The sequence below is a fragment of the Eleutherodactylus coqui genome, chromosome 6 (assembly GCF_035609145.1).
Source record: "Eleutherodactylus coqui strain aEleCoq1 chromosome 6, aEleCoq1.hap1, whole genome shotgun sequence".
In the NCBI taxonomy this organism is placed as follows: domain Eukaryota; kingdom Metazoa; phylum Chordata; class Amphibia; order Anura; family Eleutherodactylidae; genus Eleutherodactylus; species Eleutherodactylus coqui.
This window is the reverse complement of record NC_089842.1, coordinates 166405960-166423393: the sequence shown is the minus strand read 5'-3', so window position 1 is coordinate 166423393 and position 17434 is coordinate 166405960. Positions and strand designations below refer to the sequence as shown.

The 17434-nt window shown below is 44.3% G+C and overlaps 1 protein-coding gene across 5 annotated transcripts in view; it reads right to left on the bottom strand.

The window, feature by feature from the left end:
* Positions 1-12110, bottom strand: part of CEP170B (centrosomal protein 170B) — a 79632-nt gene extending 67522 nt beyond the window's left edge. For all 5 annotated transcript variants that reach the window (XM_066608158.1, XM_066608160.1, XM_066608161.1 and 2 more), the window contains exon 1: positions 11960-12110. The gene's annotated coding sequence lies outside the window, so the exon portion shown is untranslated. The remainder of the gene's footprint in view (positions 1-11959) is intronic.
* Positions 12111-17434: the final 5324 nt, after the last annotated feature.

The following is a 17434-nucleotide window of genomic DNA, read 5'->3' as shown; positions in this document are numbered from 1 at the left end:
AACCTGTAACAGGGCCCCCAACTATAATGCTGTATTCATAGTACAGGAGAGGAGAGGCCTTATGGGCCCCCTAAGGCTCCTGGGCCCAGATGCAAACGCATCCCGTATAGTTATGCCCCTACTGTAGACAATTAAAGTGCACGGTCGAGATTTGCACTAGGCAAACCCACTGTAGATGCAACATTCACATCTGAAACTTGGTCCGCACACTAGATTGCAGCTATCCAGGGCAGAATATGCACCAATAATGAGAATATGAGGGCAAGAACCTCACAATTCTCGCTTGCCTGGCAGACTGAGTTGGAGAGATCACCAGCTCATTCACAGTTGGGCGGGCCGCCCATTTATGTGAAATACTGAATGATCAGTGTTTAAACTGCACAAGTAGCCAGCGATGGTTTTTAGGTCGGCTGAGAAAAGCACAATCTCATTCATTGTTCAGTTGTTTGCCTGTATTTAAACTAAACGATTATCATTTAATTTCACTTTTTTGAACGATTTTCTGAACAATAAATCAATCCGTCTAAACGGGGCATTAGTTATTCCTTACACCTTCTACTCAGGTGGGTCAAGTGATCACATACTGACCAGCTCATATTTACTTGGGTTTATAGGCTCTTAAAGGGGTTGTCCCGCGCCGAAACGGGTTTTTTTTTTTTCAACCCCCCCGTTCGGCGCGAGACAACCCCGATGCAGGGACCTAAAGAAAGCTTACCGGAGCGCTTACCTTAATCCCCGCGCTCCGGTGACTTCTATACTTACCGGTGAAGATGGCCGCCGGGATCCTCTTCCTCCGTGGACCGCAGCTCTTCCATTGCCGATTCCAGCCTCCTGATTGGCTGGAATCGGCATGTGACGGGGCGGAGCTACACAGAGCCGGCATTCTGCACGAGCGGCTCCATTGAAGAGAGCAGAAGACCCGGACTGCGCAAGCGCAGCTAATTTGGCCATCGGAGGGCGAAAATTAGTCGGCTCCATGGGAACGAGGACGCCAGCAACGGAGCAGGTAAGTAAAAAACTTTTTATAACTTCTGTATGGCTCATAATTAATGCACAATGTACATTACAAAGTGCATTAATATGGCCATACAGAAGTGTCTAGACCCACTTGCTGCCGCGGGACAACCCCTTTAAATTAGTCAGTTTCTCAGTCAGTCAGTCCTGCAGTGTGGTGACACAGACACTCATCAGAGTTAGTAATGATTATCACACGTCTCCTACCACACAGTTATAATAGAGGAGATCACAGCTCATCCTCCTGACTGTATACTTATAGTTTGTAGCTTAATTAGTCAACTATAGAATACAGATAGCAATGGCAGTTTTCTCCCTGCAGCAGAGATGGTACAGTCTCTAGCTGCTCATGTAATGCTGTGCTGATGCAGCATGGGATTGATAACATAGAATACTGAAAGCAATAGCAACATCAAGATGGTGTCTAAGTGGTGTGAAACTATGAAGAACTCACCTCTCTAAGGAAGTACGCCATTAGGCAACAAGGGGATAGGGAAATAGAACTGACATTAAAGGAGAAAAACACTGAGTTCTTCTGTCCCGAGTGCAAAACCAGTCACTATAGTGAGAGTGAGGCCCCATTCTGATCATTGCTATGGGTCTCCATCGACTATGTGTGCCACTGTCTGTTTTACCATCTCTGAGCCTAGAATCACATACACATAGTGCTGGCAATCTAAAAACAACGGACTGGGACGCCCCTTTCTGTCTAACACCTGCCCACCAGCTTCAAAGAAAACAAATCCACTCAAATTACAAGCTAGTACATATTCCATTGACTGACATGAATGAAATGTCTTGTTCTGTACACCACCTCGGCAAACTTATTGTAGATGTAATGGCTCTTAAAATAGCTTACCCACACAGATCTACCCACACAGATCTACCCACACAGGGGCTATTTGATATACAATGCTTCAGACCACTTATGTCCAAAAAGTGCCTTCACTACCTTCAGACTTGTCCACTGACCCAATCTGGACAAGAACAAAAGTTTACAGAAGCCAACCTTACCAGCTATTATGCTAATACCGTGGACTCTTTTGGCCCCTTTCCACCAAGAAGCCAATCAGCCCAAGCTCCATATAGCAGGAATGGAAGGAAATAGTAAAACATTCTTGTATTCTTCACCCATCCTACATGTTTTGTTAGACAAACCATCCTCATTTCAAGTGGACTGGATGGAAACTACCCTACATAAGAAAGTTAAAGTCCAGGATACTGTACACGGGGTAATATCACCCGAATTCTCACTAGAAACAGCAAATTTGGGTGATAGAGTACTGAGTGAAAAAAAAGAATCGTTTACTTGTCGGAGTCACTTGGTTTTTAGCAAAACCAAAAACTAAACGACTATCGGCGGCCCATGTTAACAAGAGCCGCTATATGTGTGAGCGACTCCCGTTTACGGTCAATGGAGGCAGGTAGAATGGAACGGTCCCCAGTCACCCCACTTCCATTCACTTGAACGACCATCTTTCCTGTGTTAAGCACACGAGCGATAGTCGGGCAGCAATCCATGTGATAGCTGTCAGGCGTTTATGTGCCCAACAGTTGTCCCTTCATACAGTTTGTAGAAATACAAGGTAAAATTTACTACCCGATTATGGCCGCCTGCAGACGGGCGGAAATTCCGCGGTGGGATTTCCCACGAAATTTCCGCCCGTGGAAGCTGCCACAGGATTGCGTTAACAAACACAATCCTATGCAGACGGCCACGATTTGGCATGTTCTATTTCTGTGCGCATGCGTCGGCTGCCTGGCAGCCGGCACATGAAAAAGCCGGGGCCGCAGGAGCAGGCGAGTGTCACGCTGCTCTCTGCAGATGCTCGGGTCGGGTCCCGCTGCGAGAATTCTCGCGGCCAGATCTGACCCGGCCGTCTGCAGGCAGCCTATATTAGAGACAAACAAACAACTCTTCGTCTTTCCTGTCATGACCATAAAAAAAACTCTTTGGTCCTAGAGGGAAACGGAACTGAAAATGTAGAAGTCCAGTATTCTACAGAGCTCCTCAGTCATCCAAGAGCACCGAACAAAACTTTTTGGATATCTGCCACCAGGAAACACTATGTGGGAGACTTATGCCCATAAACATTGCATGCTCATCTTTCCAAATTATCCCTTTTACCCACTCCCCACCACCATCATCATCTGTAACCTAAATGCATTTGTTATAAATTTACAATATAATATACATATACAAAAGTATAAAAAATTACGTAAACCATAGAGTTTATAGGAGGACTGGCTTCAGTATTCTGTACGGCGCTACAAGCTTTGTTCTTGTTAGTAAGCTCTATGTAAAGCTTCACTGTTATCCAACAAACAAAGGTGGAGAACGATAATTGTTTGATTACAAAACTAGGACCAGATCTTCCCAGGGTGCATAAAAGTAAATCTTCCACACCAACAAAACAAAAAGCAGGTAAGATCCAGTATTATATTTCAACAGTGAGAATTAGTCCAGGATTCATATGACTGTGATTCAACAGTTGGGCAGATGATGCTCGAAAATTAGAGCTTCCATTGAGAGCAAGGTTGAGGTCATAATTAGAGCTGTAATCATGACATCTTCTATACCTAGAGGAAAGAAGGTTTCACCGTTGACAGAGGATTCTTTACTGTAAGAGCAGTGAGACTATAGAACCAGTAGCATAGATGTATGATGCCAAGGTAGCAGTTGCACTGGGACCTGATGCTTGAGTGCTCATCGTGGCGATTTGTAATTGTAGGGTCTTTTTACACAGGCGAATTCTCAACCCAGTGTAAAGAGCACAAATTTACAAAAAATGTTTATGGGTACCCATTCCTTTTACACAACGTGAGAATTACAGGTATGGGGATGAACAATTGTTACTATGACCATCCATGCCCATAAAGATCACCGCCAAGCATTTCTATGGCAGCTAAAAAGTAACATTTACTCATGTGTCAGGTAAGGTTTGTCCCTTTTAGGGGTGTGAGAAAGTATTCCCGCCGCTAACACTCCTTTACGGTGATTTACATACTAGTGGTTGGTCCTCCGGCACCTTCCCCATGTTTGTGTGAGGTTCCTTCTGCAGTCCAGTTTCTTCCCACCTTCCACCACCTATGGAGTATAGGAGCAGCCTAACCACAGCTAGCAAGAAAAGCCAAGGATCGGGCATGTTGTCTTTTTTTCCAGGGGAAATAAATATGTGCAGTAGTCCTGTAGGCCGGTGTCACAGAGGCGCAAGCATAATTACACGTGTAAATGCACAAACGTTTTTGAGCGCACAATACACAGTGCACAGATCCTATTGTTTTCAATAGATTTGTTCATGGTAAAGTATTCCGTGCACGTATTTCGTTCGTGCAAAATAATTTGTAGCACGCTCAACTTTTCTGCGCACTTGGGCACGAAAATAGCGCATATAGAATAATTAATTGCATTGCACATTTCAATAAATAGGAGCATGCTTGTGTGCTTTTAGCATGTGCAAAAGTGCATGATTTGCGTGCACAAAAAAAGTACAGTAAAAACAAGCAAATACACAACGCCCATTACGCAAATACACAGTACAAAAGCGCTTAATATGCAGAGAAGAGAACCCATTGATTACAATTGGCTCATTCACGTGTGCATTTTTCCTGCGCATTTCGGTCACACTAAAAAAAAAAAATCCCAAAACACGGCATCCTTTATTTTCCTACACATTTGCACACCAAAAGTCCCCATAGAAATCAATGCGCAGTCGCAAACTCATGCAAAATACGCTAGAAGATGCATAATTGCGTGGGAATAAAATAATCTGGAACTCGGACTAATTAGCTGTTTCAATTGGGGCATTTTTTGCCACATGCAAATGCCCTTGCGCGCGCGTGGGGGGGGGGGGGGGGAAGGGGGGACAGTAAAATTTGCCAATCCATACGCAAAAAAAACATTGTTCAGTCCACAAAGTCGCTGCCCTTACGCAAATATGCTCCTGTGAATTTGGCCTTACTGTCCTTTTCACGAGTGCAAAAAAAAAACAACACGTGAGCATGCTCCCATTCATTGAAATGGACAATTAATTTGTTTAATATGCGCTTATTTTGTGGGCAAAACGTGAAGGGAAAGAAAAAAAAACCAGCGTGCTGCGTATTCTTTAGTGCAAACTAAATAAACACGCAAAATACGCTTATGTGAGCAAGCCCTTTGAAATCAATAGGTTTTATTTCTTTACTGAGCACGCACTATGTAAATACGTTTGTGTGACATGTTTACTGGGGAAACAGAGGTTAAGGCGGTCTAAAGTGTAGGGCCAGCCTGAGATAAGGAAATTGGATGCAAATATACGTCATGTTGGCTTTACAATGTACTATCCCCTTCAGCTGGACACGTCTATAACCAGGTGTATCACCCATACTTGGTCCTTCAAGCAGTTGTACAGGATTAAGAAACAGCGCCGCACCTGTCCAAAGGTTACGTGTGGTATTAAAGCTTAAACTAATCACCTTAAATAAACCCAAGCTGAAATACAAGACAACCTATGGACCGGTGTGGCAGCTTCTAGAAGCAAGCAGCCATGTTTTTCTAACCCTATACAACCTCTAGAGTCAACTTTAGATGGGTCAAGAATAGAGATGAGCGAGTATACTCGCTAAGGCACATTACTCGAGAGAGAGTAGTGCCTTAGCCGAGTATCTCCCCGCTCGTCTCTAAAGATTCCGGGGCCGGTGCCGGTGACAGGTGAGTTGCGGCGGGGAGCAGGGGGGAGCAGGGGGAAGAGAGAGAGAGAGAGAGATTTCCCCTCCGTTCCTTCCCGCTCTCCCCCGCAGCTCCCCACCCCGCACTGGCCCCCCGAATCTTTAGAGACGAGCGGGGAGATACTCGGCTAAGGCACTACTCGCTCAAGGAATATGCCTTAGCGAGTATACTCGCTCATCTCTAGTCAAGAATCATCATAACAACTGCACAAGCGCTCGCTGACGTCACCGCCAAGGTCGTTGCTCACCTTCTACGTTAAGCGCTGAGCATTTACACTTAGCAAGCATCCCACGATCCAATAGTTTTTTTAATGTTAATTGAAAGTCAACGATAACGAGAAGTGAACAAATACTAAATGATTTTTTTGCATTTATATGGTACAATTATAGCTCAATTTTTTTTGCTTGTCCCATGTAAATGGCCCTTAACAGTGGTGTCAGCAAACACAAGGGCGAACTGGACAGATGGTGAAAGGACCTCTTTCCCCTTCAAAGGATGAGAAGGTTATGGGAACTAATGGTGGCCTGAGCCTATATTCCCATGCATTGCGCACATACTGTATAGCGACACTTTTGTTCTATGTGGAAGTAATGGATGACATTTGTACCTGTAACGTCTGCAGCCTTAAGGCCTCATGCACATAGAGTCATATGTACGAAGGCTATAATGGAGCAAAGTTACGAGGGGAGACTCTCCATGATATGGCGATTCCCATAGAGCACGACACATATGAAGTTGAAGACAAAACAGAAGTACAGTATGGCTATACAGACATTATTGACTGCCTCTATACAACCATAGAGAGACGTAACACAGTTGGGTACACGATTCTTGACTGCTAAGTCGAAGAAGTTATTGGCCCAAGCCTTACAATGGCATGACTTGCTGATAGTTCAGCAACATAGTAAAAACCTAAAGTAGCTCATACAACCACATACAGTACATACATGTACTAAACACAGAAGCGCTTACATTTTACTGTGTCACTATCTTTTTAAAAAAATGTCACCCCACAGTACATTTCTCGTTCCAATTATAACAGGCCGCAGTCTGCGACAATTTTGGAAACTGCTGCTAAGACTCTAGGAATAAACAGTCCGTAATCTTCCTAACAACCACAACACACAAAGCATGTGCTGGAATTCCTCGAGCCTCACTGGGCACCAGCGGCCGCCTGCAATACATGATAATATACTCAGGGGGCCGGGGAGATTGGAGATCAGCGGCTGCTCCTCACTTCTTTCCTGACAGATAATGCAGCAGGCCTTTGTAGTCAGATCTGCACTGTAAGGTTGGGGGACAAGGCCTTCTCAATGTGTAACTCTTCATAAAGCTGACCACAAGTTGTTGTTTTTTTTTTTAAATCGGTGTGTATAGATGGGGGGGGGGGGGGGGGGGTAGGCAGGTATCTACCGCGGTACAAGTTGGTTCTCTCACCATCACCAGATGGCCCTTAGACTTACAAAGGCCATGTCCTATAGGGAGCTTTCACACAGAATGGAATATTTCTGCAACACGCAGCATAATTTTCCACTGCTGTTCAAGGCTGGATTCACATTAACATACTTCCGCAGCGGTTTGCGCACGCAATACGCAGTGCATAGAACCCATTGAAATATGCAGCATGCTCTACTTTCCTGCTCATTTGGGCAGGCAAATAGCACATATTGGACCAATTCACTTAATTGCCCACTGCAATCAATGGGAGCTTGCTTGAGTATTTTTTTTGCATGCACAAATGCGCACGATTTGCATGCGCAAAAACGCACAGTAAAACACACAGAAGCATGTGCAAAAATGCAACATCCATTGTGCAAATATGCATAAGCCTGTGTGACACCGGACTAAATGTAGGTTTTGATGTGGAATCGCCAGTAAAATTAGGCCATTTTCAATTTTGAATCAAAATCTGCACATTTAGACTTGCGGATTTTGGTGAGGAATTTTCCGAATGACACCATATTTTGCTGCATCCTACGGAACAATTCTATCTTCTGTGAAAGGTCCTTAAAGTAACTCTTTGGTTTCAGGAGAAAGTTCTGTCTTGGGACTGGAGTGGGGGTATATTACCAAGCAGGGGTATAGGTAAAGGCTCATAGGCCCAGGTGCAAAAGTTTATCTTGGGACCCCCCAACTTCTCTTAACACCTAAACGCAGAGGCGTAACATGAAGCTCCTGGGCCCCAATGCAAAACCTATAACAGGGCCCCCAACTATAATGCTTTATTCATAGTACTGGGCTCCCTACATAGATCTGGGTGTAACTGCATCCCCTATAGTTACGCCAATACCAATAGTTCTTCTCTGCTGCCCCCTGTCCAAGCTAAGTAAATAAATAAATACATTTTGTTATTTGTATAGCGCCAACTTATAGCACACTTTGGCTGCCTGCAGATGGCCGGGTCGGATCCAGCAGCGAGAATTCTCGCCGCGGGATGTGACCCGAGCGCCTGCAGAGAGCAGCGCGTACTCACCCGCGCCCCGCAGCTCCAGATCTTTCATGTGCCGGCTGCAGATGCATGCACAGACTGGAGCCGGCGGCGGGTGAGCGCGAGCCCCACACAGAAATAGAACATGCCGCGGTTTGTTTGCCGCGCGAGATTTCACGCGGCCAAACTGTGGCCGTCTGCATAGGATTGTGTTTGTTAACGCAATCCTATGCAGGCTTCCAGCGGCGAAAATCCCGCCACGGAATTTTCGTCTGTCTGCAGGCGGCCTTTCAGGTAATTTTATTCATTACCCCCACCAAGCTGGGTGCTAATTTTACCGACCTCGGAAGGATGGAGAGCTGAGTCAACCTTGAGCAGGCTACATGAACCATGGGGAAATTGAACATGCAGCCTTAACACTCAGCGACACGAGGCTCTAAGTATTGGTAGAACTCTCACAGACTTCAATGAGACAGTTATATCCACTGGTGGAATTACAGCCCATGGATACCCCCGCCCACTGGTATACTTCTACTTTGTCAGGCTTTCTATAAACCAGAAATACCCTTCAGTTTCAGCAGCAGTGATTAGACAGCTGTGTTTGACAGATTTGTGGCCTAGTACATTTAAAGAGGAATTCCACCTTGATATGTTTCTGGCACATCATAGATGGTAACATCCCTGGGGGTCCATATACTATGACCCTATACTTATTCCTAAACAAGAGGACCATAGATAGCAGTGGCAGGCTCTCAGATTGAGACCAGCTCCTTACTGAGTGGACTGTGGGACTCAAACTCACTGCATTATAGATCCCGATGATGTGGTCACATCAGAGTATTAGGCCTGCGGTCGGGCCAGGACTTGAGGCCATCTCATGCTTGTGTGACACTGGCCTAAGCCCTCATTCTGACAGCCATAATGCGGATGCGGTCTGTATTATGGACTTCCACAGTTTAACTAAATTAAGTTATTTATAGGGTTTTATTGTGATCTCATTTCAATCCCGGTGAACCCTGTAAGGTTCATAACAGAGACCCTAAACAGTAACCGCATTATGGCCGTCTGAAAGAGCCCTAAAGCCATATTTACATGGGCGAGTGCCACATCAGTCCGAGAAATGTGAACAGATATCGCACCTGTAAACCAGCGGTTACCTCCGCACAATGCCTTTTGCGAGAAAAAAAATTATTTTCAAGAGTGTGGGGAAAAAAAATAAAAAAACACGTTACTTCAATAGTAAAAATATGAAAACGCATCATCACATGAAACGTATTTACATGTGAGTGCGATGCCGTTTTTTTTTTTCCTCCCACAGAAAACAACAGGCAATTCTGGAACAGAATCACCCAAAAATAGGACATGCTGTGGTTTTTCAATCTCACACTACTGATTGCAAGGTAGGAAGAAAATAAAAAGTGAAAATAATCGCACATGTAGATTGACCCACTGCAATCAATCGGTTAGTTTCCCGTCTGTGTTCCGTCCTTTTCACAATTGGATGGAACTTGCACGGGAAATAAGTTCGTGTAAATAAGCCCTTAGACTGCTCTCACGCAGCCCGATTTTTACCGTGATTGACCGGCACTTAAACGCTGTCTAATCGTGGTACAACGCCTCCATTGATATCAAAGGGCCTTTGCAGACATGCGCTCGAACATGGCATTTAAGCAATTTTTAATGCACCTCATCACTATGATGGGGTGCGTTAAATAACGCTGTCAAATGGGTTAAAAATGCAGCTCGAAATTACAGTAAAATGTCAATGCATGTGTGAGAGCAGCCTAAGGCCTCATGTGCACGGCCGTACTGATAAAACACTGCGGGTCTCCGCCGCAGCGGTTTACTGGTTTTTGTGAATAGCGGGTCTGCCAGCAGAGACAGTGTATGGCTGCGAGTGCACTGCGTATGCTTGTGTATCACACACGTATGCGCAGTGTGACATTTTTTTTTTCTGTTGTTCTCCACTCTGTTTTAGAGTGGAGACACATATAAAAACACTGTATATGGACAGAGTTTCCTATGTTGCCTATCCCAAAGTCTAGGGCTCACGCAGAATGGTACTCAGAGAATGGCTGTGATTTATTTCTCATGTGTATCTACACGCTGGTGTGCATTAAGCAATATAAGTCCATTGACTTTCATATTAACCACATATCACATGGCCGTGCATCGCACAAGTTATACGTCGTGAAAAAAAGCCAGTGGACATGGGCCCTTAGTGTGCCATGAATCTCCAAGCGACACCAAACACATTTGGCTGATGCACAGAACGCTGTAGCATCAGTAAGGTCCTAGCTAGTGGACCACCGACCTGTACGGATGTGATGGGATGTCTATAAAAGGCTATTAACACATTTTCACCTGTATAACATAGAAATACATAACACAAATATTATATATTATAAAAAATAAAAAAAAGTACAAAAAATAAATTGCAATAAACCTTCTTGCTGACGTAGGCCGGATTCACACATCCGCATTTGCGCAGCATTTTGTGCACGCAGTACACAGTGAACAGAAACCATAGATTTCAATAAGTTCCTTCACATATGCACATTTTGTATACATGCAAAGAAAACACGCAGCATGCTATACGTTCCTGCACGGAAATAGCACATATTGAACTAATTACACCAATTGCCTATTCCAATGAATAGAAGCATGGTTGCGCTTTTTTTTGTGCATGCAAAGGCATACGATTTGCATGCGCATAAAGTACAGTAAAACAGTCATATGCCAACATGCAGAACAAATGCGTGCGCAAACGCGTTTATGCTTGTGTGACGCTGGCCTTATAGCGGTAGCATCAAGATTATCCCCTAGCTTTTTTTTTTTTTTTTTAAACGCAGCATGGCCTATTTTCTTCCGCTTTCCCTCTGTATAGGTATTATTTTCTATTGGGTAAATACGGATCTGTATATGTACGGTACAAAATATACGGAGACAAATACTGCTGACATCCGGTTGTAATGTCCTCTGTAACACCTCCATATTACGGATCTGTATTTCGGACGTGTTACAATACTTTCGTCTGAAACAGGCCTAAGAAAAAAAAAATTCAAAGTGACAACCTGGCAAGTGTGATGGGACGACAAATGCAGGATCTGGCCCCGGTAACAAGCAGCGGTTTTCCCCTTATGTGGGTGGGAAGAGCAAGACTGAGCTTGGCAAGAGGCAGCTGCCAAACAGAAATCAAAGTGGCTCATCTTCCCCTGTGAGAATTGGGAGGCACAGGGCCCTGCAGTGACCAAACCCAGCTTTATCATCTATTATTCAGTGCCACAGACACAATGTAGCAAAAGACAGCAGCGTGCTACACATATACATACACAAGGATTGTGTCATTCCGGCATGGACAACCCTCCAGCTGTATTGCAGCTGCAATTTTTTTTTTCTTTATCCCTTTAAAAAGCAAACCACTCCCCGCTGGATCGCTCCTTGTCAGAATGTAATCATTAATCCCTTTTTTTTTTTCTTGCTGCTGAAGAACAGTGGGAAATAGGGGGAGGGGGACTGATTACCAACACAGCAGCATTCCCAGTGTTGCAAGGGTTAATATTTACACCGCTTCCTAGTTGGCGGAACGAAGATGTCACAGCAGCGATGGGAGGAAAATAAAACCTATGGAATACTGCAATACAGTCTAACCATCCATTGCCATTATGTGCCTTACAGATTGCAACATTGTAGCGACAGATTGCAACATTGTAGCAAGGTAGCAGATTAGGGCTGCAGGCCATAAGAGGCAAGGAAGATCAGCTGTTTCCTGTTCCCAAGGTAATACCATACATTAGCTTTGCACCTACCTGTCTTATGTCTGACACAGCCTGGAATCCTTCTGAGGAGTCCTGAGAATAAAGGAGTAAGGGCTTCTCCTTCCTTATTGTCAGATGTGAAGGTGTATAGAGGCAGGTAATGGGTACACACCAGCTACATACACACCCTCCTGCTAAGACACCCTTCTCCGCCTGCACTTGCACGACAGGTTCATGACATCACCAGCCAAACCTCCCTCCCCCTCTAGCATGGAAATCCAGGATAGGTGACATTTTTCCTTCTGTAATGGAGACTGCAAACGCCATCTGCTGGTGTGCTGCATGAAGCTGTCACGCTGCACCTGAAGCCTATGGGAGATGGCAATTTTTTTTGTCTTTTAAAAAGACAAGACGTCTTTAAATTCGTAGGGGATCTGTAAGAGGGACATCAAATTACAACGGAAAATAATGTAATGTATCGTATTCTATACGGAAACCAGTTCGTGTTACACCGAACTTTTTATATAGTAGTAGTAATATCTGAATTATAAGATTCCCATACATACAGCTTTTTTGAGGGTATTTCAGAACATTTCTGCATTTTTCTATTTTTTGAATGGGCTGGCACTAGGGGTCTGCGGTTACATTAGCTGCCCCTGCTACTGGAAATAATGGGAACTGGAAAGTTATTTCAATGAGAAATGAAAAAAGAAAAGTTTGGCGCTGTGTTGTGGCTCCTTCACTCGAACATATTGCTACAGCACATTCTGTGCGTGGAATATACTGTACCGTAGGCTCCCATGTTGCCGATCACACAGATTTTCTATTTTGCCATGTATAACGCGTGCATACATGCCAAGATAGTGCGTGGCAATTGGTGGCCAGTAGCAGTTACGCAAGTGTCACATGCGGGCGGCACGCAGTAAATTATGCTTGTGTAAACCTGCCCTCAGCCAGTAAGTCAAGATGTAAGGTCAGCATCACATGGGGGTATTTGCAAAATTTATAAACGCAATATGCAGAGAATAGAATTCATTGATCTCAATGGGTTCGTTCACATGCGCATATTTTTCCTGTCGATGTCGGTTGCGCAAAGAAAAACCCACGGCATCTACTATTTTTCTGCGCATTTGTGCACCAAAGCTTTTGCAAAGAAGTCAATCGGGGATGTGCAAATGCTGGAAAGGAAACACATCTGGAACTCAGGCTCATTAGTCATTTAAATCAGTGTGTTTTTTGAACATGCCTTGTGGGCACAAAAGTATAGTAAAATACGCCGATGTGCGCACCATAAAGCATTGTTTATTCTGCAAAAATGCTACGCTGATGTGCAAGTAAATATGAACACACTTAGGGGAAGGTGGCCTAAGGTAAACCAGGTAAGGGCTCCTGCAGATGAGCGTGTACGTAGAAACGCGATAGTGTGATGTAATAATACTGCAAAGCACTATTGCGGGCTACCGTGTGCGAATCTGTGCATTCCGCTGTCCTTTTTTTATGCTGCCGGGCCCATTCACATCAGCGCGGGACACACCCACGCCATTATTGAACTGGCTGGGCTGTCTAATTAGTTCCTGGTGTTATCGACGAACACTGCAAAATCGTCCAGTTCAGTGGCCTAAGTCGTGCAGATGTCGTGCTGTGGACTTCTATGGTGCCTTGGGTGCACAAGAGCATGTTGAGCATATTTCATGCATGTGAAAATTGAGCACAAAAATGCAGAGTGTGCGGGAACCCATTGAAATCAATGGGTTCTATTCTCTGAGTTTTGGGCAAGTGATTTTGTGCATGAAAAATGTGTGTAAAATCGGCCATCTGCAGAGGCCCTAAGGCTGCACTTACACGGGTGAGCGCAATATCACAGCCTATGAGTCCCATGTAAAGATTCCCCAAGGTTCCTCTTCACCTGCCTGAATGCGAGGTATGACGTCGCCGTGACTCCTCTAGCTCCTAAGTGCCATGGCTGTGACCATGTGGTACATCTAAGCCAGAGGTGTGAAGCTTATTTCCACCGAGGGCCACATCAGCCTTATGGTTGCCTTCGATCGTAATTATAAGACTGTATAAATGTAACTACTCAATAAGAACAGAAACCCCCTACGCTGCTTTACAGGTAAGTGCCCCTCAGCCCCCAGAAGGCCTACTACAGCCAGTGTGTGTGCTAGATTACCAAATGATGGAGGTGCTGACTGTTTTTCGACGTACTCGGTGGCGCCCATCTTACTGGCTGCTCCTCCCGTAACTGAGGATGAAAAGATAATGGCACCCAACACATTGATGACAGTAGTGCACTGCGCCTCCACCGTTACGTATGAAGATGGGGTTGGGGGTCCGGCTGTATCGCAGAGAGAGGACAAGTGTGTGAGGGGAAGAACCTGATTCAGGTTTCTATATGCTGCAGACCTTGCGGGTCACATAATATGAGGTGGTGGGACGGATTTGGTCAGCGGGTCTTTTGTTTGACCTGTGAGCTGGGCCAATAACCAATCACGGTTTCAGCTGGTGCAGTGGGAAATTAAAACCTAAAAAGTTAAATATAGAAGCTCCTTAAAGATGTTGCGCAAGTGAAGGAGGGGAAGGGCAATTCATAGCAGACAAATATCATGACAACCTTTATCATACACGTTCCGGAAACAGTCCTGGCTAATTGTCCTGTATGACGCTGAGCTGCTTCATGAATGTTCCATCACTCACGGATGTCGTATCTACATGTCATTAAGAAATGAGACGTTTTATGATGAGCAATACAATTCCTTCCCTATCGGCCCCGCTGCCCTATTATAAATAGTTACAACCTCTCTTGGCGGACCTGATCTTTTCCCGTATGACTATAGAAAACTACCCACACCCGATCTCCGCATATTGTTGGGTAAATACAATATACTACAACTAAAACCATATACATTAACTTTGGATTTTAAAGGGGAAGTATGAGTTAAGAAAAATTCATACTTTCCTCCAGAATTGGCGCCACTTTTGTCTATGGGCTGGTTCTAGTAATGTAGCATTCGAAAGAGGGCTGCAATACCACACTCGGCCTTTAGACAAGAGTAGCGCTGTTTCTAATAGAAAGTATCCACATTTTTTCTACCTGTTATACAACTTTTTTAAGAATATAGCATGGTATCTTAACTAGAACATGTTGTATAGTTTATATATTAGTGATGATATATGATCAGCGCAGTCTGAGACCACTTTCACACGGCCGAGATAATCACGCGGGATTTGTGAGTTGCGAGACACACGAATATGAACCCCATTCCTTTGAATGGAGTCATAAACATGAGCGATGCGGGGGGAAAAAATGCTACATGTGCTATCTTTTCGCAAACCTTGTAACGCAGCGCCCATTAATTTCAATGGGAGAGCAAAACACATAGCATGGCGTGCAATGTGATGTCTCCCACTGAAAACAATAGGAAAAACTTGCCAATCCTCCGATGGGGCTGAAAGCTGCCCTGGAGGATCGCTACTTTACTGAAGTGATGGGAGGCATTTTTGACAAAAACGCCCCACATCGCAGTGAAAACGCACATTGGCGAGCAGGAAATCGGGCCGAGTGTGTGGGTTGCCTGACTCCTAGGATCCTTTACTAGGATAAAGCCGCTGTTGGGTCAATTGTGGCAATATGACAAGTAGGGGTTGCCGACAATCTAGAAACTCTTGGACGGTCCGTAAAAATAGAGCAATGATTTCCAGTGGCTGTGAAAAAAAATAGATGCGTCTGTAATTTTGTATTTTTGATGCAGGTTAATATTGTAATTGTAATTATCATATTTTACAGCTCCCAGTAAATGCTAGTAATGAGTTTGTATCAATTTCTGACCTATAAAAATCATCCTTATCATTTATTAGTGGATCAGGAAAAAATGTTGGTTGTCCATGATTTCTGGAAAAATTGTCCAGAAATAAGAAAAATTCCACTTGACAACCCTGATGACCCATCATGTAGGGGCTGAGCTGCTGGGACACCCAGGTCCCAGCCATCAATGGAGAAGAGGACCCTCTCCACAGTATTAGTCCGGTTTCACAGGAGTGTATTACGGCACATTTATACGCCCATAGCACATATGAGTGTCCTGGCTAGACCACGGGTCTATTGACTCGAGCTCAGAACATCCCTATGCTGCTATGAGTTGGGTAAAGTGGACCTGGGGTCGGGCCGGGACACTTGTCCGTAATACATATAATACACTTCTGTGAAACTAGTCTTACAAAACCTCTTTCGTTATTATACTGGGACGTTACAGTGGAAGCCAATCCTCGTATAAAGTTATATTAGGAATCCTTCTCTTTCCAAGCAATGTCGTGTAACGTGAGCCATGAACACCGCACATTATAGCATTTACATACTTCTATTACTTCCACAATGCTGACAGATAAAAGGAACGAGACTGTGACTCACAAGAGGATGAGATAAAAATGTATTGGCTGCGACTTCAGAAGATTGCTATACCTCCGAAGGAACTGTGTAGATGACGATGACTATGTACTTAGCTTATTGACTGATTTGCTTAATTTAATGTAAGTTTGCTTTATCTCTCCGTAGAAGTCAGAACTCTTAAATGTTCTATTTGCCAACGCTGCACCATAGTAGAGATGCCCTTCACTGAAGGACTATGACCGGGGTAGTCCTAGCATTTACTACTGTATAAGTGATAATAAAATGTGATTGCATGGCTGCCGTGTGATGCTGATGGCCAGTAGAACAATGGAAGTGTGAAGGAGTTGGTAGAATGTTTTACAATAGTCCGTAGCATAATTGCCAACATTTTACAGGGGTATTCCCATCAAATGCCTGATAAGTACTGGTCCAACCTATAGGCCTACGAGGAGATCAGGAGTCTGGTGACCCCGTTGCGCAAATTGCTGTCCGCCACAATCTTCATGTTGCTTGGCTACTAGCTAGGCTCTTTCTATAGACTTCATTGGGGAGGATGAGTATAAGCACACCATTCCTCTATTGAAGTATATGGAGAGTGTGGCAGACAATCAATTCCAATAGATGCGGGTCCAACCTCTAACCTTTCACCTATATGTCATATGCAAACATAGCAAAGTTTAAGGTTATGTGCTCATGAGCAAGAATCTTGCGTGTTGCAAGACGCACAAAACTCGTGTGAATGTGAACTCCATTCTTTTGAATGGACTTACTCACAGGAGCAATTCCCGCATCATCCATGCTTTTCAATGGAACCTTTAAAGACATCACACGCATTCGCATGCGAGTGCGATGTGATGTTTTCTATTTAAATCAATAGGAAACACTTGTGATCCAGTGACGCGGGTGAACCCCCCCCCCCTCCCCCTCGAGGATTGCAATTTCACAGAAGTAATATAAGGCATTTTTTGAATAAAAACTCCTCGAATCCGCGTGAAAACGGACGTTGACCATTGATATTACGCCAACCCAGTTTGAATGTAAACTAACTTGACTTTTAACGCGTTATGATAACTATGTCACAGGATGTTTACCCTTCTCAATTACTTTACAATTGGTTTTGTTGTGTTAAGATAAGAAAACAA